This window comes from Astatotilapia calliptera, chromosome 3 (genome assembly GCF_964374335.1).
Source record: "Astatotilapia calliptera chromosome 3, fAstCal68.1, whole genome shotgun sequence".
Classification (NCBI taxonomy): Eukaryota; Metazoa; Chordata; class Actinopteri; order Cichliformes; family Cichlidae; genus Astatotilapia; species Astatotilapia calliptera.
Window position 1 is genome coordinate 23,716,507 of NC_137424.1, and position 20,782 is coordinate 23,737,288.

The 20,782-nt window shown below is 57.8% G+C and overlaps 12 non-coding genes across 12 annotated transcripts; all 12 read right to left on the reverse strand.

Annotated features, from left to right (window-relative positions):
- Positions 1 to 553: 553 nt before the first annotated feature.
- Positions 554 to 672, reverse strand: LOC145427726 (5S ribosomal RNA). The gene has a single exon (XR_013908268.1). It is a non-coding gene; the product is annotated as a 5S ribosomal RNA (ribosomal RNA).
- Positions 673 to 1,806: 1,134 nt separating this feature from the next.
- Positions 1,807 to 1,925, reverse strand: LOC145427727 (5S ribosomal RNA). Its single transcript, XR_013908269.1, has one exon. It is a non-coding gene; the product is annotated as a 5S ribosomal RNA (ribosomal RNA).
- Positions 1,926 to 2,982: 1,057 nt separating this feature from the next.
- On the reverse strand, positions 2,983 to 3,101 carry LOC145426484 (5S ribosomal RNA). The gene has a single exon (XR_013907194.1). It is a non-coding gene; the product is annotated as a 5S ribosomal RNA (ribosomal RNA).
- Positions 3,102 to 5,449: 2,348 nt separating this feature from the next.
- Positions 5,450 to 5,568, reverse strand: LOC145426485 (5S ribosomal RNA). The gene has a single exon (XR_013907195.1). It is a non-coding gene; the product is annotated as a 5S ribosomal RNA (ribosomal RNA).
- A 1,370-nt stretch (positions 5,569 to 6,938) lies between these two features.
- LOC145426486 (5S ribosomal RNA) lies at positions 6,939 to 7,057 on the reverse strand. Its single transcript, XR_013907196.1, has one exon. It is a non-coding gene; the product is annotated as a 5S ribosomal RNA (ribosomal RNA).
- Positions 7,058 to 8,433: 1,376 nt separating this feature from the next.
- Positions 8,434 to 8,552, reverse strand: LOC145427161 (5S ribosomal RNA). The gene has a single exon (XR_013907888.1). It is a non-coding gene; the product is annotated as a 5S ribosomal RNA (ribosomal RNA).
- Positions 8,553 to 10,042: 1,490 nt separating this feature from the next.
- On the reverse strand, positions 10,043 to 10,161 carry LOC145426487 (5S ribosomal RNA). Its single transcript, XR_013907197.1, has one exon. It is a non-coding gene; the product is annotated as a 5S ribosomal RNA (ribosomal RNA).
- A 2,635-nt stretch (positions 10,162 to 12,796) lies between these two features.
- LOC145427728 (5S ribosomal RNA) lies at positions 12,797 to 12,915 on the reverse strand. The gene has a single exon (XR_013908270.1). It is a non-coding gene; the product is annotated as a 5S ribosomal RNA (ribosomal RNA).
- Positions 12,916 to 13,852: 937 nt separating this feature from the next.
- LOC145426488 (5S ribosomal RNA) lies at positions 13,853 to 13,971 on the reverse strand. Its single transcript, XR_013907198.1, has one exon. It is a non-coding gene; the product is annotated as a 5S ribosomal RNA (ribosomal RNA).
- Positions 13,972 to 15,347: 1,376 nt separating this feature from the next.
- On the reverse strand, positions 15,348 to 15,466 carry LOC145427162 (5S ribosomal RNA). The gene has a single exon (XR_013907889.1). It is a non-coding gene; the product is annotated as a 5S ribosomal RNA (ribosomal RNA).
- A 1,490-nt stretch (positions 15,467 to 16,956) lies between these two features.
- Positions 16,957 to 17,075, reverse strand: LOC145426489 (5S ribosomal RNA). Its single transcript, XR_013907199.1, has one exon. It is a non-coding gene; the product is annotated as a 5S ribosomal RNA (ribosomal RNA).
- Positions 17,076 to 19,791: 2,716 nt separating this feature from the next.
- LOC145427729 (5S ribosomal RNA) lies at positions 19,792 to 19,910 on the reverse strand. The gene has a single exon (XR_013908271.1). It is a non-coding gene; the product is annotated as a 5S ribosomal RNA (ribosomal RNA).
- Positions 19,911 to 20,782: the final 872 nt, after the last annotated feature.

Genomic DNA, 20,782 nt, shown 5'->3' on the forward strand with positions numbered 1-20,782 from the left:
CCTGGTGTGGTGTAAGTGGCCTCAGCCAGAAGCCACAGGCACTGGTGTGGTGTAAGTGCCCTCAGCCAGCAGCCACAGGCACTGGTGTGGTGTAAGTGACCTCAGCCAGCAGCCACATGCCCTGGTGTGGTGTAAGTGGCCTCAGCCAGCAGCCACAGGCCCTGGTGTGGTGTAAGTGGCCTCAGCCAGTGCCACAGGCCATGGTGTGGTGTAAGTGGCCTGAGCAAGAGCCACAGACCCTGGTGTGGTGTAATTGGCCTCAATAGCAACTAATGCCCTGGTGTGGTGTAAGTGGCCTCAGCCAGCAGCCACAGGCCCTGGTGTGGTGTAAGTGGCCTCAGCCAGCAGCCACAGGCCCTGATGTGGTGTAAGTGGCCCCAGCCGGTCACTCAGGCCCTGGTGTGGTGTAGGTGGCATCAGCTAGCAGCACAAGACATTGGAAAACAGCCAAAAGCAATGTCGTTAATGTGCCCTCATTAATGGGCAGCTGCTTTTGGTCTTTTAATACACCCCTTCTCTGGATCAAAAGCTGTTCAATGACATGAAAATGAAAGGCTTACAGCACCAGGTATTCCCAGGTAGTCTCCCATCCAAGTACTAACCAAGCCCAGCCCTGCTTAGCTTCCGAGATCAGACGAGGTCGGGCGTGCTCAGGGTGGTATGGCCGTAAGCTGCTGGCCCCAGCACAATGTCTCAATTTATGGATTCAACTATTTAGGTGGCAAGTACCTGAAGTTACGAAGACAATCCTTTAACCATACCTGCATGTTTGCATAATACCCTAACCCAAAGGCTCAGTTTAGCATTTATCTAACAGCACAGGCCCTGGATTGTTGAAGATGGCCTCAGGAACCAGCACAGGGCCTGGTGTGTTGTACATGGCCACAGCTAGGAGCACAGGGCCTGGTTTGGTGAAAATGGCCTCGGCCAGAAGCGCAGGGCCTGGTGTGATGTGAGTGGCCTGAGCAAGAGCCACAGGCCCTGGTGTGGTGTAAGTGGCCTCAGCCAGAAGCCACAGGCACTGGTGTGGTGTAAGTGGCCTCAGCCAGCAGCCACAGGCCCTGGTGTGGTGTAAGTGGCCTCAGCCAGCAGCCACAGGCCCTGGTGTGGTGTAAGTGGCCTCAGCCAGCAGCCACAGGCCCTGGTGTGGTGTAAGTGGCCTCAGCCAGAGCCACAGGCCCTGGTGTGGTGTAAGTGGCCTCAGCCAGTGCCACAGGCCCTGGTGTGGTGTAAGTGACCTATATAGCAACTAATGCCCTGGTGTGGTGTAACTGGCCTCAGCCAGCAGCCACAGGCCCTGGTGTGGTGTAAGTGGCCTCAGCCACTGCCACAGGCCCTGGTGTGGTGTAAGTGGCCTCAATAGCAACTAAGGCCCTGGTGTGGTGTAGGTGGCCTCAGCCAGCAGCCACAGGCCCTGGTGTGGTGTAAGTGGCCTCAGCCAGTGCCACAGGCCCTGGTGTGGTGTAAGTGGCCTGAGCAAGAGCCACAGACCATGGTGTGGTGTAATTGGTCTCAATAGCAACTAATGCTCTGGTGTGGTGTAAGTGGCCTCAGCCAGCAGCCACAGGCCCTGGTGTGGTGTAAGTGGCCTCAGCCAGCAGCCACAGGCCCTGATGTGGTGTAAGTGGCCCCAGCCGGTCACTCAGGCCCTGGTGTGGTGTAGGTGGCATCAGCTAGCAGCACAAGACATTGGAAAACAGCCAAAAGCAATGTCGTTAATGTGCCCTCATTAATGGGCAGCTGCTTTTGGTCTTTTAATACACCCCTTCTCTGGATCAAAAGCGGTTCAATGACATGAAAATGAAAGGCTTACAGCACCAGGTATTCCCAGGTAGTCTCCCATCCAAGTACTAACCAAGCCCAGCCCTGCTTAGCTTCCGAGATCAGACGAGGTCGGGCGTGCTCAGGGTGGTATGGCCGTAAGCTGCTGGCCCCAGCACAATGTCTCAATTTATGGATTCAACTGATTAGGTGGCAAGTACCTGAAGTTACGAAGACAATCCTTTAACCATACCTGCATGTTTGCATAATACCCTAACCCAAAGGCTCAGTTTAGCATTTATCTAACAGCACAGGCCCTGGATTGTTGAAGATGGCCTCAGGAACCAGCACAGGGCCTGGTGTGTTGTACATGGCCACAGCCAGCAGCACAGGGCCTGGTTTGGTGAAGATGGCCTCGGCCAGAAGCGCAGGGCCTGGTGTGATGTGAGTGGCCTGAGCAAGAGCCACAGGCCCTGGTGTGGTGTAAGTGGCCTCAGCCAGAAGCCACAGGCACTGGTGTGGTGTAAGTGGCCTCAGCCAGCAGCCACAGGCCCTGGTGTGGTGTAAGTGGCCTCAGCCAGCAGCCACAGGCCCTGGTGTGGTGTAAGTGGCCTCAGCCAGAGCCACAGGCCCTGGTGTGGTGTAAGTGGCCTCAGCCAGTGCCACAGGCCCTGGTGTGGTGTAAGTGGCCTGAGCAAGAGCCACAGACCCTGGTGTGGTGTAATTGGCCTCAATAGCAACTAATGCCCTGGTGTGGTGTAGGTGGCCTCAGCCAGCAGCCACAGGCCCTGGTGTGGTGTAAGTGGCCTCAGCCAGCAGCCACAGGCCCTGGTGTGGTGTAAGTGGCCTGAGCAAGAGCCACAGACCCTGGTGTGGTGTAATTGGCCTCAATAGCAACTAAGGCCCTGGTGTGGTGTAGGTGGCCTCAGCCAGCAGCCACAGGCCCTGGTGTGGTGTAAGTGGCCTCAGCCAGCAGCCACAGGCCCTGGTGTGGTGTAAGTGGCCTCAGCCAGCAGCCACAGGCCCTGATGTGGTGTAAGTGGCCCCAGCCGGTCACTCAGGCCCTGGTGTGGTGTAGGTGGCATCAGCTAGCAGCACAAGACATTGGAAAACAGCCAAAAGCAATGTCGTTAATGTGCCCTCATTAATGGGCAGCTGCTTTTGGTCTTTTAATACACCCCTTCTCTGGATCAAAAGCGGTTCAATGACATGAAAATGAAAGGCTTACAGCACCAGGTATTCCCAGGCAGTCTCCCATCCAAGTACTAACCAAGCCCAGCCCTGCTTAGCTTCCGAGATCAGACGAGGTCGGGCGTGCTCAGGGTGGTATGGCCGTAAGCTGCTGGCCCCAGCACAATGTCTCAATTTATGGATTCAACTGATTAGGTGGCAAGTACCTGAAGTTACGAAGACAATCCTTTAACCATACCTGCATGTTTGCATAATACCCTAACCCAAAGGCTCAGTTTAGCATTTATCTAACAGCACAGGCCCTGGATTGTTGAAGATGGCCTCAGGAACCAGCACAGGGCCTGGTGTGTTGTACATGGCCACAGCTAGCAGCACAGGGCCTGGTTTGGTGAAGATGGCCTCGGCCAGAAGCGCAGGGCCTGGTGTGATGTGAGTGGCCTGAGCAAGAGCCACAGGCCCTGGTGTGGTGTAAGTGGCCTCAGCCAGAAGCCACAGGCACTGGTGTGGTGTAAGTGGCCTCAGCCAGCAGCCACAGTCCCTGGTGTGGTGTAAGTGGCCTCAGCCAGCAGCCACAGGCCCTGGTGTGGTGTAAATGGCCTCAGCCAGCAGCCACAGGCCCTGGTGTGGTGTAAGTGGCCTCAGCCAGAGCCACAGGCCATGGTGTGGTGTAAGTGGCCTCAGCCAGTGCCACAGGCCCTGGTGTGGTGTAAGTGGCCTGAGCAAGAGCCACAGACCCTGGTGTGGTGTAATTGGCCTCAATAGCAACTAATGCCCTGGTGTGGTGTAGGTGGCCTCAGCCAGCAGCCACAGGCCCTGGTGTGGTGTAAGTGGCCTCAGCCAGTGCCACAGGCCCTGGTGTGGTGTAAGGGGCCTCAATAGCAACTAATGCCCTGGTGTGGTGTAAGTGGCCTCAGCCAGCAGCCACAGGCCCTGGTGTGGTGTAAGTGACCTCAGCCAGCAGCCACAGGCCCTGGTGTGGTGTAAGTGGCCTCAGCCAGCAGCCACAGGCCCTGGTGTGGTGTAAGTGGCCTCAGCCAGTGCCACAGGCCCTGGTGTGGTGTAAGTGGCCTGAGCAAGAGTCACAGACCCTGGTGTGGTGTAATTGGCCTCAATAGCAACTAATGCCCTGGTGTGGTGTAGGTGGCCTCAGCCAGCAGCCACAGGCCCTGGTGTGGTGTAAGTGGCCTCAGCCAGTGCCACAGGCCCTGGTGTGGTGTAGGGGGCCTCAATAGCAACTAATGCCCTGGTGTGGTGTAAGTGGCCTCAGCCAGCAGCCACAGGCCCTGGTGTGGTGTAAGTGGCCTCAGCCAGAGCCACAGGCCCTGGTGTGGTGTAAGTGGCCTCAGCCAGAGCCACAGGCCCTGGTGTGGTGTAAGTGGCCTTAGAAGCAAATAAGGCCGTGGTGTGGTGTAAGTGGCCTCAGCCAGAGCCACAGGCCCTGGTGTGGTGTAAGTGGCCTCAATAGCAACTAAGGCCCTGGTGTGGTGTAAGTGGCCTCATCCAGCAGCCACAGGCCTTGGTGTGGTGTAAGTCGCCTCATCCAGCAGCCACAGGCCCTGGTGTGGTGTAAGTGGCCTGAGCAAGAGCCACAGACCCTGGTGTGGTGTAAGTGGCCTCAGCCAGCAGCCACAGGCCCTGGTGTGGTGTAAGTGCCCTCAGCCAGCAGCCACAGGCCCTGGTGTGGTGTAAGTGGCCTCAGCCAGCAGCCACAGGCCCTGGTGTGGTGTAAGTGGCCTCAGCCAGAGCCACAGGCCCTGGTGTGGTGTAAGTGGCCTCAGCCAGTGCCACAGGCCCTGGTGTGGTGTAAGTGGCCTGAGCAAGAGCCACAGACCCTGGTGTGGTGTAATTGGCCTCAATAGCAACTAATGCCCTGGTGTGGTGTAGGTGGCCTCAGCCAGCAGCCACAGGCCCTGGTGTGGTGTAAGTGGCCTCAATAGCAACTAATGCCCTGGTGTGGTGTAAGTGGCCTCAGCCAGCAGCCACAGGCCCTGGTGTGGTGTAAGTGGCCTGAGCAAGAGCCACAGACCCTGGTGTGGTGTAATTGGCCTCAATAGCAACTAAGGCCCTGGTGTGGTGTAGGTGGCCTCAGCCAGCAGCCACAGGCCCTGGTGTGGTGTAAGTGGCCTCAGCCAGTGCCACAGGCCCTGGTGTGGTGTAAGTGGCCTGAGCAAGAGCCACAGACCCTGGTGTGGTGTAATTGGCCTCAATAGCAACTAATGCCCTGGTGTGGTGTAAGTGGCCTCAGCCAGCAGCCACAGGCCCTGGTGTGGTGTAAGTGGCCTCAGCCAGCAGCCACAGGCCCTGATGTGGTGTAAGTGGCCCCAGCCGGTCACTCAGGCCCTGGTGTGGTGTAGGTGGCATCAGCTAGCAGCACAAGACATTGGAAAACAGCCAAAAGCAATGTCGTTAATGTGCCCTCATTAATGGGCAGCTGCTTTTGGTCTTTTAATACACCCCTTCTCTGGATCAAAAGCGGTTCAATAACATGAAAATGAAAGGCTTACAGCACCAGGTATTCCCAGGCAGTCTCCCATCCAAGTACTAACCAAGCCCAGCCCTGCTTAGCTTCCGAGATCAGACGAGGTCGGGCGTGCTCAGGGTGGTATGGCCGTAAGCTGCTGGCCCCAGCACAATGTCTCAATTTATGGATTCAACTGATTAGGTGGCAAGTACCTGAAGTTACGAAGACAATCCTTTAACCATACCTGCATGTTTGCATAATACCCTAACCCAAAGGCTCAGTTTAGCATTTATCTAACAGCACAGGCCCTGGATTGTTGAAGATGGCCTCAGGAACCAGCACAGGGCCTGGTGTGTTGTACATGGCCACAGCTAGCAGCACAGGGCCTGGTTTGGTGAAGATGGCCTCGGCCAGAAGCGCAGGGCCTGGTGTGATGTGAGTGGCCTGAGCAAGAGCCACAGGCCCTGGTGTGGTGTAAGTGGCCTGAGCAAGAGCCACAGGCCCTGGTGTGGTGTAAGTGGCCTCAGCCAGCAGCCACAGGCCCTGGTGTGGTGTAAGTGGCCTCAATAGCAACTAAGGCCCTGGTGTGGTGTAAGTGGCCTCAGACAGAAGCCACAGGCACTGGTGTGGTGTAAGTGGCCTCAGCCAGCAGCCACAGGCCCTGGTGTGGTGTAAGTGGCCTCAGCCAGCAGCCACAGGCCCTGGTGTGGTGTAAGTGGCCTCAGCCAGCAGCCACAGGCCCTGGTGTGGTGTAAGTGGCCTCAGCCAGAGCCACAGGCCCTGGTGTGGTGTAAGTGGCCTCAGCCAGCAGCCACAGGCCCTGGTGTGGTGTAAGTGGCCTCAGCCAGCAGCCACAGGCCCTGGTGTGGTGTAAGTGGCCTCAGCCAGAGCCACAGGCCCTGGTGTGGTGTAAGTGGCCTCAGCCAGTGCCACAGGCCCTGGTGTGGTGTAAGTGGCCTGAGCAAGAGCCACAGACCCTGGTGTGGTGTAATTGGCCTCAATAGCAACTAATGCCCTGGTGTGGTGTAGGTGGCCTCAGCCAGCAGCCACAGGCCCTGGTGTGGTGTAAGTGGCCTCAATAGCAACTAATGCCCTGGTGTGGTGTAAGTGGCCTCAGCCAGCAGCCACAGGCCCTGGTGTGGTGTAAGTGGCCTGAGCAAGAGCCACAGACCCTGGTGTGGTGTAATTGGCCTCAATAGCAACTAAGGCCCTGGTGTGGTGTAGGTGGCCTCAGCCAGCAGCCACAGGCCCTGGTGTGGTGTAAGTGGCCTCAGCCAGCAGCCACAGGCCCTGGTGTGGTGTAAGTGGCCTCAGCCAGAGCCACAGGCCCTGATGTGGTGTAAGTGGCCCCAGCCGGTCACTCAGGCCCTGGTGTGGTGTAGGTGGCATCAGCTAGCAGCACAAGACATTGGAAAACAGCCAAAAGCAATGTCGTTAATGTGCCCTCATTAATGGGCAGCTGCTTTTGGTCTTTTAATACACCCCTTCTCTGGATCAAAAGCGGTTCAATGACATGAAAATGAAAGGCTTACAGCACCAGGTATTCCCAGGCAGTCTCCCATCCAAGTACTAACCAAGCCCAGCCCTGCTTAGCTTCCGAGATCAGACGAGGTCGGGCGTGCTCAGGGTGGTATGGCCGTAAGCTGCTGGCCCCAGCACAATGTCTCAATTTATGGATTCAACTGATTAGGTGGCAAGTACCTGAAGTTACGAAGACAATCCTTTAACCATACCTGCATGTTTGCATAATACCCTAACCCAAAGGCTCAGTTTAGCATTTATCTAACAGCACAGGCCCTGGATTGTTGAAGATGGCCTCAGGAACCAGCACAGGGCCTGGTGTGTTGTACATGGCCACAGCTAGCAGCACAGGGCCTGGTTTGGTGAAGATGGCCTCGGCCAGAAGCGCAGGGCCTGGTGTGATGTGAGTGGCCTGAGCAAGAGCCACAGGCCCTGGTGTGGTGTAAGTGGCCTCAGCCAGAAGCCACAGGCACTGGTGTGGTGTAAGTGGCCTCAGCCAGCAGCCACAGGCCCTGGTGTGGTGTAAGTGGCCTCAGCCAGCAGCCACAGGCCCTGGTGTGGTGTAAGTGGCCTCAGCCAGCCGCCACAGGCCCTGGTGTGGTGTAAGTGGCCTCAGCCAGAGCCACAGGCCCTGGTGTGGTGTAAGTGGCCTCAGCCAGTGCCACAGGCCCTGGTGTGGTGTAAGTGGCCTGAGCAAGAGCAACAGGCCCTGGTGTGGTGTAATTGGCCTCAATAGCAACTAAGGCCCTGGTGTGGTGTATGTGGCCTCAGCCAGCAGCCACAGGCCCTGGTGTGGTGTAAGTGGCCTCAGAAGCAAATAAGGCCGTGGTGTTGTGTATGTGGCCTCAGCCAGCAGCCACAGGCCCTTGGTGTGGTGTAAGTGGCCTCAGCCAGCAGCCACAGGCCCTGGTGTGGTGTGGGTGGCCTCAGCCAGCAGCCACAGGCCCTTGGTGTGGTGTAAGTCGCCTCATCCAGCAGCCACAGGCCCTGATGTGGTGTAAGTGGCCTCAGCCAGAGCCACAGGCCCTGGTGTGGTGTAAGTGGCCTCAGCCAGAGCCACAGGGTCTGGTGTGATATGAGTGGCCTGAGCAAGAGCCACAGGCCCTGGTGTGGTGTAAGTGGCCTCAGCCAGCAGCCACAGGCCCTGGTGTGGTGTGGGTGGCCTCAGCCAGCAGCCACAGGCCCTTGGTGTGGTGTAAGTCGCCTCATCCAGCAGCCACAGGCCCTGATGTGGTGTAAGTGGCCTCAGCCAGAGCCACAGGCCCTGGTGTGGTGTAAGTGGCCTCAGCCAGAGCCACAGGCCCTGATGTGGTGTAAGTGGCCCCAGCCGGTCACTCAGGCCCTGGTGTGGTGTAGGTGGCATCAGCTAGCAGCACAAGACATTGGAAAACAGCCAAAAGCAGTGTCGTTAATGTGCCCTCATTAATGGGCAGCTACTTTTGGTCTTTTAATACACCCCTTCTCTGGATCAAAAGCGGTTCAATGACATGAAAATGAAAGGCTTACAGCACAAGGTATTCCCAGGCAGTCTCCCATCCAAGTACTAACCAAGCCCAGCCCTTCTTAGCTTCCGAGATCAGACGAGGTCGGGCGTACTCAGGGTGGTATGGCCGTAAGCTGCTGGCCCCAGCACAATGTCTCAATTTATGGATTCAACTGATTAGGTGGCAAGTACCTGAAGTTACGAAGACAATCCTATAACCATACCTGCATGTTTGCATAATACCCTAACCCAAAGGCTCAGTTTGGCATTTATCTAACAGCACAGGCCCTGGATTGTTGAAGATGGCCTCAGGAACCAGCACAGGGCCTGGTGTGTTGTACATGGCCACAGCAAGCAGCACAGGGCCAGGTTTGGTGAAGATGGCCTCGGCCAGAAGCACAGGGTCTGGTGTGATATGAGTGGCCTGAGCAAGAGCCACAGGCCCTGGTGTGGTGTAAGTGGCCTCAGCCAGCAGCCACAGGCCCTGGTGTGGTGTGGGTGGCCTCAGCCAGCAGCCACAGGCCCTTGTGTGGTGTAAGTTGCCTCAGCCAGCAGCCACAGGCCCTGGTGTGGTGTAAGTGGCCTCAGCCAGTGCCACAGGCCCTGGTGTTGTGTATGTGGCCTCAGCCAGCAGCCACAGGCCCTGGTGTGGTGTAAGTGGCCTCAATAGCAACTAATGCCCTGGTGTGGTGTAAGTGGCCTCAGCCAGCAGCCACAGGCACTGGTGTGGTGTAAGTGCCCTCAGCCAGCAGCCACAGGCACTGGTGTGGTGTAGGTGCCCTCAGCCAGCAGCCACAGGCCCTGGTGTGGTGTAAGTGGCCTGAGCAAGAGCCACAGGCCCTGGTGTGGTGTAAGTGGCCTCAGCCAGCAGCCACAGGCCCTGGTGTGGTGTAAGTGCCCTCAGCCAGCAGCCACAGGCCCTGGTGTGGTGTAAGTGGCCTCAGCCAGCAGCCACAGGCCCTGGTGTGGTGTAAGTGGCCTCAGCCAGAGCCACAGGCCCTGGTGTGGTGTAAGTGGCCTCAGCCAGTGCCACAGGCCCTGGTGTGGTGTAAGTGGCCTGAGCAAGAGCCACAGACCCTGGTGTGGTGTAATTGGCCTCAATAGCAACTAATGCCCTGGTGTGGTGTAGGTGGCCTCAGCCAGCAGCCACAGGCCCTGGTGTGGTGTAAGTGGCCTCAATAGCAACTAATGCCCTGGTGTGGTGTAAGTGGCCTCAGCCAGCAGCCACAGGCCCTGGTGTGGTGTAAGTGGCCTGAGCAAGAGCCACAGACCCTGGTGTGGTGTAATTGGCCTCAATAGCAACTAATGCCCTGGTGTGGTGTAGGTGGCCTCAGCCAGCAGCCACAGGCCCTGGTGTGGTGTAAGTGGCCTCAGCCAGCAGCCACAGGCCCTGGTGTGGTGTAAGTGGCCTCAGCCAGAGCCACAGGCCCTGATGTGGTGTAAGTGGCCCCAGCCGGTCACTCAGGCCCTGGTGTGGTGTAGGTGGCATCAGCTAGCAGCACAAGACATTGGAAAACAGCCAAAAGCAATGTCGTTAATGTGCCCTCATTAATGGGCAGCTGCTTTTGGTCTTTTAATACACCCCTTCTCTGGATCAAAAGCGGTTCAATGACATGAAAATGAAAGGCTTACAGCACCAGGTATTCCCAGGCAGTCTCCCATCCAAGTACTAACCAAGCCCAGCCCTGCTTAGCTTCCGAGATCAGACGAGGTCGGGCGTGCTCAGGGTGGTATGGCCGTAAGCTGCTGGCCCCAGCACAATGTCTCAATTTATGGATTCAACTGATTAGGTGGCAAGTACCTGAAGTTACGAAGACAATCCTTTAACCATACCTGCATGTTTGCATAATACCCTAACCCAAAGGCTCAGTTTAGCATTTATCTAACAGCACAGGCCCTGGATTGTTGAAGATGGCCTCAGGAACCAGCACAGGGCCTGGTGTGTTGTACATGGCCACAGCTAGCAGCACAGGGCCTGGTTTGGTGAAGATGGCCTCGGCCAGAAGCGCAGGGCCTGGTGTGATGTGAGTGGCCTGAGCAAGAGCCACAGGCCCTGGTGTGGTGTAAGTGGCCTCAGCCAGAAGCCACAGGCACTGGTGTGGTGTAAGTGGCCTCAGCCAGCAGCCACAGGCCCTGGTGTGGTGTAAGTGGCCTCAGCCAGCAGCCACAGGCCCTGGTGTGGTGTAAGTGGCCTCAGCCAGCCGCCACAGGCCCTGGTGTGGTGTAAGTGGCCTCAGCCAGAGCCACAGGCCCTGGTGTGGTGTAAGTGGCCTCAGCCAGTGCCACAGGCCCTGGTGTGGTGTAAGTGGCCTGAGCAAGAGCCACAGACCCTGGTGTGGTGTAATTGGCCTCAATAGCAACTAATGCCCTGGTGTGGTGTAGGTGGCCTCAGCCAGCAGCCACAGGCCCTGGTGTGGTGTAAGTGGCCTCAATAGCAACTAATGCCCTGGTGTGGTGTAAGTGGCCTCAGCCAGCAGCCACAGGCCCTGGTGTGGTGTAAGTGGCCTGAGCAAGAGCCACAGACCCTGGTGTGGTGTAATTGGCCTCAATAGCAACTAATGCCCTGGTGTGGTGTAGGTGGCCTCAGCCAGCAGCCACAGGCCCTGGTGTGGTGTAAGTGGCCTCAGCCAGCAGCCACAGGCCCTGGTGTGGTGTAAGTGGCCTCAGCCAGCAGCCACAGGCCCTGATGTGGTGTAAGTGGCCTCAGCCAGTGCCACAGGCCCTGGTGTGGTGTAAGTGGCCTGAGCAAGAGCCACAGACCCTGGTGTGGTGTAATTGGCCTCAATAGCAACTAATGCCCTGGTGAGGTGTAGGTGGCCTCAGCCAGCAGCCACAGGCCCTGGTGTGGTGTAAGTGGCCTCAGCCAGTGCCACAGGCCCTGGTGTGGTGTAAGGGGCCTCAATAGCAACTAATGCCCTGGTGTGGTGTAAGTGGCCTCAGCCAGCAGCCACAGGCACTGGTGTGGTGTAAGTGGCCTCAGCCAGCAGCCACAGGCCCTGGTGTGGTGTAAGTGGCCTCAGCCAGCAGCCACAGGCCCTGGTGTGGTGTAAGTGGCCTGAGCCAGCTGCCACAGGCCCTGGTGTGGTGTAAGTGGCCTCAGCCAGAAGCCACAGGCACTGGTGTGGTGTAAGTGCCCTCAGCCAGCAGCCACAGGCCCTGGTGTGGTGTAAGTGACCTCAGCCAGCAGCCACAGGCCCTGGTGTGGTGTAAGTGGCCTCAGCCAGCAGCCACAGGCCCTGGTGTGGTGTAAGTGGCCTCAGCCAGTGCCACAGGCCCTGGTGTGGTGTAAGTGGCCTGAGCAAGAGTCACAGACCCTGGTGTGGTGTAATTGGCTTCAATAGCAACTAATGCCCTGGTGTGGTGTAGGTGGCCTCAGCCAGCAGCCACAGGCCCTGGTGTGGTGTAAGGGGCCTCAATAGCAACTAATGCCCTGGTGTGGTGTAAGTGGCCTCAGCCAGCAGCCACAGGCACTGGTGTGGTGTAAGTGCCCTCAGCCAGCAGCCACAGGCCCTGGTGTGGTGTAAGTGGCCTCAGCCAGCCAGCAGCCACAGGCCCTGGTGTGGTGTAAGTGGCCTGAGCAAGAGCCACAGGCCCTGGTGTGGTGTAAGTGGCCTCAGCCAGAAGCCACAGGCCCTGGTGTGGTGTAAGTGCCCTCAGCCAGCAGCCACAGGCACTGGTGTGGTGTAAGTGACCTCAGCCAGCAGCCACAGGCCCTGGTGTGGTGTAAGTGGCCTCAGCCAGCAGCCACAGGCCCTGGTGTGGTGTAAGTGGCCTCAGCCAGAGCCACAGGCCCTGGTGTGGTGTAAGTGGCCTCAGCCAGTGCCACAGGCCCTGGTGTGGTGTAAGTGGCCTGAGCAAGAGCCACAGACCCTGGTGTGGTGTAATTGGCCTCAATAGCAACTAATGCCCTGGTGTGGTGTAGGTGGCCTCAGCCAGCAGCCACAGGCCCTGGTGTGGTGTAAGTGGCCTCAATAGCAACTAATGCCCTGGTGTGGTGTAAGTGGCCTCAGCCAGCAGCCACAGGCCCTGGTGTGGTGTAAGTGGCCTCAGCCAGTGCCACAGGCCCTGGTGTGGTGTAAGTGGCCTCAATAGCAACTAAGGCCCTGGTGTGGTGTAGGTGGCGTCAGCCAGCAGCCACAGGCCCTGGTGTGGTGTAAGTGGCCTCAGCCAGCAGCCACAGGCCCTGATGTGGTGTAAGTGGCCCCAGCCGGTCACTCAGGCCCTGGTGTGGTGTAGGTGGCATCAGCTAGCAGCACAAGACATTGGAAAACAGCCAAAAGCAATGTCGTTAATGTGCCCTCATTAATGGGCAGCTGCTTTTGGTCTTTTAATACACCCCTTCTCTGGATCAAAAGCGGTTCAATGACATGAAAATGAAAGGCTTACAGCACCAGGTATTCCCAGGTAGTCTCCCATCCAAGTACTAACCAAGCCCAGCCCTGCTTAGCTTCCGAGATCAGACGAGGTCGGGCGTGCTCAGGGTGGTATGGCCGTAAGCTGCTGGCCCCAGCACAATGTCTCAATTTATGGATTCAACTGATTAGGTGGCAAGTACCTGAAGTTACGAAGACAATCCTTTAACCATACCTGCATGTTTGCATAATACCCTAACCCAAAGGCTCAGTTTAGCATTTATCTAACAGCACAGGCCCTGGATTGTTGAAGATGGCCTCAGGAACCAGCACAGGCACTGGTGTGGTGTAAGTGGCCTCAGCCAGCAGCCACAGGCCCTGGTGTGGTGTAAGTGGCCTCAGCCAGCAGCCACAGGCCCTGGTGTGGTGTAAGTGGCCTCAGCCAGAGCCACAGGCCCTGGTGTGGTGTAAGTGGCCTCAGCCAGTGCCACAGGCCCTGGTGTGGTGTAAGTGGCCTGAGCAAGAGCCACAGACCCTGGTGTGGTGTAATTGGCCTCAATAGCAACTAATGCCCTGGTGTGGTGTAGGTGGCCTCAGCCAGCAGCCACAGGCCCTGGTGTGGTGTAAGTGGCCTCAATAGCAACTAATGCCCTGGTGTGGTGTAAGTGGCCTCAGCCAGCAGCCACAGGCCCTGGTGTGGTGTAAGTGGCCTGAGCAAGAGCCACAGACCCTGGTGTGGTGTAATTGGCCTCAATAGCAACTAATGCCCTGGTGTGGTGTAGGTGGCCTCAGCCAGCAGCCACAGGCCCTGGTGTGGTGTAAGTGGCCTCAGCCAGCAGCCACAGGCCCTGGTGTGGTGTAAGTGGCCTCAGCCAGAGCCACAGGCCCTGATGTGGTGTAAGTGGCCCCAGCCGGTCACTCAGGCCCTGGTGTGGTGTAGGTGGCATCAGCTAGCAGCACAAGACATTGGAAAACAGCCAAAAGCAATGTCGTTAATGTGCCCTCATTAATGGGCAGCTGCTTTTGGTCTTTTAATACACCCCTTCTCTGGATCAAAAGCGGTTCAATGACATGAAAATGAAAGGCTTACAGCACCAGGTATTCCCAGGCAGTCTCCCATCCAAGTACTAACCAAGCCCAGCCCTGCTTAGCTTCCGAGATCAGACGAGGTCGGGCGTGCTCAGGGTGGTATGGCCGTAAGCTGCTGGCCCCAGCACAATGTCTCAATTTATGGATTCAACTGATTAGGTGGCAAGTACCTGAAGTTACGAAGACAATCCTTTAACCATACCTGCATGTTTGCATAATACCCTAACCCAAAGGCTCAGTTTAGCATTTATCTAACAGCACAGGCCCTGGATTGTTGAAGATGGCCTCAGGAACCAGCACAGGGCCTGGTGTGTTGTACATGGCCACAGCTAGCAGCACAGGGCCTGGTTTGGTGAAGATGGCCTCGGCCAGAAGCGCAGGGCCTGGTGTGATGTGAGTGGCCTGAGCAAGAGCCACAGGCCCTGGTGTGGTGTAAGTGGCCTCAGCCAGAAGCCACAGGCACTGGTGTGGTGTAAGTGGCCTCAGCCAGCAGCCACAGGCCCTGGTGTGGTGTAAGTGGCCTCAGCCAGCAGCCACAGGCCCTGGTGTGGTGTAAGTGGCCTCAGCCAGCCGCCACAGGCCCTGGTGTGGTGTAAGTGGCCTCAGCCAGAGCCACAGGCCCTGGTGTGGTGTAAGTGGCCTCAGCCAGTGCCACAGGCCCTGGTGTGGTGTAAGTGGCCTGAGCAAGAGCAACAGGCCCTGGTGTGGTGTAATTGGCCTCAATAGCAACTAAGGCCCTGGTGTGGTGTATGTGGCCTCAGCCAGCAGCCACAGGCCCTGGTGTGGTGTAAGTGGCCTCAGAAGCAAATAAGGCCGTGGTGTTGTGTATGTGGCCTCAGCCAGCAGCCACAGGCCCTTGGTGTGGTGTAAGTGGCCTCAGCCAGCAGCCACAGGCCCTGGTGTGGTGTGGGTGGCCTCAGCCAGCAGCCACAGGCCCTTGGTGTGGTGTAAGTCGCCTCATCCAGCAGCCACAGGCCCTGATGTGGTGTAAGTGGCCTCAGCCAGAGCCACAGGCCCTGGTGTGGTGTAAGTGGCCTCAGCCAGAGCCACAGGGTCTGGTGTGATATGAGTGGCCTGAGCAAGAGCCACAGGCCCTGGTGTGGTGTAAGTGGCCTCAGCCAGCAGCCACAGGCCCTGGTGTGGTGTGGGTGGCCTCAGCCAGCAGCCACAGGCCCTTGGTGTGGTGTAAGTCGCCTCATCCAGCAGCCACAGGCCCTGATGTGGTGTAAGTGGCCTCAGCCAGAGCCACAGGCCCTGGTGTGGTGTAAGTGGCCTCAGCCAGAGCCACAGGCCCTGATGTGGTGTAAGTGGCCCCAGCCGGTCACTCAGGCCCTGGTGTGGTGTAGGTGGCATCAGCTAGCAGCACAAGACATTGGAAAACAGCCAAAAGCAGTGTCGTTAATGTGCCCTCATTAATGGGCAGCTACTTTTGGTCTTTTAATACACCCCTTCTCTGGATCAAAAGCGGTTCAATGACATGAAAATGAAAGGCTTACAGCACAAGGTATTCCCAGGCAGTCTCCCATCCAAGTACTAACCAAGCCCAGCCCTTCTTAGCTTCCGAGATCAGACGAGGTCGGGCGTACTCAGGGTGGTATGGCCGTAAGCTGCTGGCCCCAGCACAATGTCTCAATTTATGGATTCAACTGATTAGGTGGCAAGTACCTGAAGTTACGAAGACAATCCTATAACCATACCTGCATGTTTGCATAATACCCTAACCCAAAGGCTCAGTTTGGCATTTATCTAACAGCACAGGCCCTGGATTGTTGAAGATGGCCTCAGGAACCAGCACAGGGCCTGGTGTGTTGTACATGGCCACAGCAAGCAGCACAGGGCCAGGTTTGGTGAAGATGGCCTCGGCCAGAAGCACAGGGTCTGGTGTGATATGAGTGGCCTGAGCAAGAGCCACAGGCCCTGGTGTGGTGTAAGTGGCCTCAGCCAGCAGCCACAGGCCCTGGTGTGGTGTGGGTGGCCTCAGCCAGCAGCCACAGGCCCTTGTGTGGTGTAAGTTGCCTCAGCCAGCAGCCACAGGCCCTGGTGTGGTGTAAGTGGCCTCAGCCAGTGCCACAGGCCCTGGTGTTGTGTATGTGGCCTCAGCCAGCAGCCACAGGCCCTGGTGTGGTGTAAGTGGCCTCAATAGCAACTAATGCCCTGGTGTGGTGTAAGTGGCCTCAGCCAGCAGCCACAGGCACTGGTGTGGTGTAAGTGCCCTCAGCCAGCAGCCACAGGCACTGGTGTGGTGTAGGTGCCCTCAGCCAGCAGCCACAGGCCCTGGTGTGGTGTAAGTGGCCTGAGCAAGAGCCACAGGCCCTGGTGTGGTGTAAGTGGCCTCAGCCAGCAGCCACAGGCCCTGGTGTGGTGTAAGTGCCCTCAGCCAGCAGCCACAGGCCCTGGTGTGGTGTAAGTGGCCTCAGCCAGCAGCCACAGGCCCTGGTGTGGTGTAAGTGGCCTCAGCCAGAGCCACAGGCCCTGGTGTGGTGTAAGTGGCCTCAGCCAGTGCCACAGGCCCTGGTGTGGTGTAAGTGGCCTGAGCAAGAGCCACAGACCCTGGTGTGGTGTAATTGGCCTCAATAGCAACTAATGCCCTGGTGTGGTGTAGGTGGCCTCAGCCAGCAGCCACAGGCCCTGGTGTGGTGTAAGTGGCCTCAATAGCAACTAATGCCCTGGTGTGGTGTAAGTGGCCTCAGCCAGCAGCCACAGGCCCTGGTGTGGTGTAAGTGGCCTGAGCAAGAGCCACAGACCCTGGTGTGGTGTAATTGGCCTCAATAGCAACTAATGCCCTGGTGTGGTGTAGGTGGCCTCAGCCAGCAGCCACAGGCCCTGGTGTGGTGTAAGTGGCCTCAGCCAGCAGCCACAGGCCCTGGTGTGGTGTAAGTGGCCTCAGCCAGAGCCACAGGCCCTGATGTGGTGTAAGTGGCCCCAGCCGGTCACTCAGGCCCTGGTGTGGTGTAGGTGGCATCAGCTAGCAGCACAAGACATTGGAAAACAGCCAAAAGCAATGTCGTTAATGTGCCCTCATTAATGGGCAGCTGCTTTTGGTCTTTTAATACACCCCTTCTCTGGATCAAAAGCGGTTCAATGACATGAAAATGAAAGGCTTACAGCACCAGGTATTCCCAGGCAGTCTCCCATCCAAGTACTAACCAAGCCCAGCCCTGCTTAGCTTCCGAGATCAGACGAGGTCGGGCGTGCTCAGGGTGGTATGGCCGTAAGCTGCTGGCCCCAGCACAATGTCTCAATTTATGGATTCAACTGATTAGGTGGCAAGTACCTGAAGTTACGAAGACAATCCTTTAACCATACCTGCATGTTTGCATAATACCCTAACCCAAAGGCTCAGTTTAGCATTTATCTAACAGCACAGGCCCTGGATTGTTGAAGATGGCCTCAGGAACCAGCACAGGGCCTGGTGTGTTGTACATGGCCACAGCTAGCAGCACAGGGCCTGGTTTGGTGAAGATGGCCTCGGCCAGAAGCGCAGGGCCTGGTGTGATGTGAGTGGCCTGAGCAAGAGCCACAGGCCCTGGTGTGGTGTAAGTGGCCTCAGCCAGAAGCCACAGGCACTGGTGTGGTGTAAGTGGCCTCAGCCAGCAGCCACAGGCCCTGGTGTGGTGTAAGTGGCCTCAGCCAGCAGCCACAGGCCCTGGTGTGGTGTAAGTGGCCTCAGCCAGCCGCCACAGGCCCTGGTGTGGTGTAAGTGGCCTCAGCCAGAGCCACAGGCCCTGGTGTGGTGTAAGTGGCCTCAGCCAGTGCCACAGGCCCTGGTGTGGTGTAAGTGGCCTGAGCAAGAGCCACAGACCCTGGTGTGGTGTAATTGGCCTCAATAGCAACTAATGCCCTGGTGTGGTGTAGGTGGCCTCAGCCAGCAGCCACAGGCCCTGGTGTGGTGTAAGTGGCCTCAATAGCAACTAATGCCCTGGTGTGGTGTAAGTGGCCTCAGCCAGCAGCCACAGGCCCTGGTGTGGTGTAAGTGGCCTGAGCAAGAGCCACAGACCCTGGTGTGGTGTAATTGGCCTCAATAGCAACTAATGCCCTGGTGTGGTGTAGGTGGCCTCAGCCAGCAGCCACAGGCCCTGGTGTGGTGTAAGTGGCCTCAGCCAGCAGCCACAGGCCCTGGTGTGGTGTAAGTGGCCTCAGCCAGCAGCCACAGGCCCTGATGTGGTGTAAGTGGCCTCAGCCAGCAGCCACAGGCCCTGGTGTGGTGTAAGTGGCCTCAGCCAGCAGCCACAGGCCCTGGTGTGGTGTAAGTGGCCTCAGCCAGCAGCCACAGGCCCTGATGTGGTGTAAGTGGCCTGAGCAAGAGCCACAGACCCTGGTGTGGTGTAATTGGCCTCAATAGCAACTAATGCCCTGGTGAGGTGTAGGTGGCCTCAGCCAGCAGCCACAGGCCCTGGTGTGGTGTAAGTGGCCTCAGCCAGTGCCACAGGCCCTGGTGTGGTGTAAGGGGCCTCAATAGCAACTAATGCCCTGGTGTGGTGTAAGTGGCCTCAGCCAGCAGCCACAGGCACTGGTGTGGTGTAAGTGGCCTCAGCCAGCAGCCACAGGCCCTGGTGTGGTGTAAGTGGCCTCAGCCAGCAGCCACAGGCCCTGGTGTGGTGTAAGTGGCCTGAGCCAGCTGCCACAGGCCCTGGTGTGGTGTAAGTGGCCTCAGCCAGAAGCCACAGGCACTGGTGTGGTGTAAGTGCCCTCAGCCAGCAGCCACAGGCCCTGGTGTGGTGTAAGTGACCTCAGCCAGCAGCCACAGGCCCTGGTGTGGTGTAAGTGGCCTCAGCCAGCAGCCACAGGCCCTGGTGTGGTGTAAGTGGCCTCAGCCAGTGCCACAGGCCCTGGTGTGGTGTAAGTGGCCTGAGCAAGAGTCACAGACCCTGGTGTGGTGTAATTGGCTTCAATAGCAACTAATGCCCTGGTGTGGTGTAGGTGGCCTCAGCCAGCAGCCACAGGCCCTGGTGTGGTGTAAGGGGCCTCAATAGCAACTAATGCCCTGGTGTGGTGTAAGTGGCCTCAGCCAGCAGCCACAGGCACTGGTGTGGTGTAAGTGCCCTCAGCCAGCAGCCACAGGCCCTGGTGTGGTGTAAGTGGCCTCAGCCAGCCAGCAGCCACAGGCCCTGGTGTGGTGTAAGTGGCCTGAGCAAGAGCCACAGGCCCTGGTGTGGTGTAAGTGGCCTCAGCCAGAAGCCACAGGCCCTGGTGTGGTGTAAGTGCCCTCAGCCAGCAGCCACAGGCACTGGTGTGGTGTAAGTGACCTCAGCCAGCAGCCACAGGCCCTGGTGTGGTGTAAGTGGCCTCAGCCAGCAGCCACAGGCCCTGGTGTGGTGTAAGTGGCCTCAGCCAGAGCCACAGGCCCTGGTGTGGTGTAAGTGGCCTCAGCCAGTGCCACAGGCCCTGGTGTGGTGTAAGTGGCCTGAGCAAGAGCCACAGACCCTGGTGTGGTGTAATTGGCCTCAATAGCAACTAATGCCCTGGTGTGGTGTAGGTGGCCTCAGCCAGCAGCCACAGGCCCTGGTGTGGTGTAAGTGGCCTCAATAGCAACTAATGCCCTGGTGTGGTGTAAGTGGCCTCAGCCAGCAGCCACAGGCCCTGGTGTGGTGTAAGTGGCCTCAGCCAGTGCCACAGGCCCTGGTGTGGTGTAAGTGGCCTCAATAGCAACTAAGGCCCTGGTGTGGTGTAGGTGGCGTCAGCCAGCAGCCACAGGCCCTGGTGTGGTGTAAGTGGCCTCAGCCAGCAGCCACAGGCCCTGATGTGGTGTAAGTGGCCCCAGCCGGTCACTCAGGCCCTGGTGTGGTGTAGGTGGCATCAGCTAGCAGCACAAGACATTGGAAAACAGCCAAAAGCAATGTCGTTAATGTGCCCTCATTAATGGGCAGCTGCTTTTGGTCTTTTAATACACCCCTTCTCTGGATCAAAAGCGGTTCAATGACATGAAAATGAAAGGCTTACAGCACCAGGTATTCCCAGGTAGTCTCCCATCCAAGTACTAACCAAGCCCAGCCCTGCTTAGCTTCCGAGATCAGACGAGGTCGGGCGTGCTCAGGGTGGTATGGCCGTAAGCTGCTGGCCCCAGCACAATGTCTCAATTTATGGATTCAACTGATTAGGTGGCAAGTACCTGAAGTTACGAAGACAATCCTTTAACCATACCTGCATGTTTGCATAATACCCTAACCCAAAGGCTCAGTTTAGCATTTATCTAACAGCACAGGCCCTGGATTGTTGAAGATGGCCTCAGGAACCAGCACAGGCACTGGTGTGGTGTAAGTGGCCTCAGCCAGCAGCCACAGGCCCTGGTGTGGTGTAAGTGGCCTCAGCCAGCAGCCACAGGCCCTGGTGTGGTGTAAGTGGCCTCAGCCAGAGCCACAGGCCCTGGTGTGGTGTAAGTGGCCTCAGCCAGTGCCACAGGCCCTGGTGTGGTGTAAGTGGCCTGAGCAAGAGCCACAGACCCTGGTGTGGTGTAATTGGCCTCAATAGCAACTAATGCCCTGGTGTGGTGTAGGTGGCCTCAGCCAGCAGCCACAGGCCCTGGTGTGGTGTAAGTGGCCTCAATAGCAACTAATGCCCTGGTGTGGTGTAAGTGGCCTCAGCCAGCAGCCACAGGCCCTGGTGTGGTGTAAGTGGCCTGAGCAAGAGCCACAGACCCTGGTGTGGTGTAATTGGCCTCAATAGCAACTAAGGCCCTGGTGTGGTGTAGGTGGCCTCAGCCAGCAGCCACAGGCCCTGGTGTGGTGTAAGTGGCCTCAGCCAGCAGCCACAGGCCCTGATGTGGTGTAAGTGGCCCCAGCCGGTCACTCAGGCCCTGGTGTGGTGTAGGTGGCATCAGCTAGCAGCACAAGACATTGGAAAACAGCCAAAAGCAATGTCGTTAATGTGCCCTCATTAATGGGCAGCTGCTTTTGGTCTTTTAATACACCCCTTCTCTGGATCAAA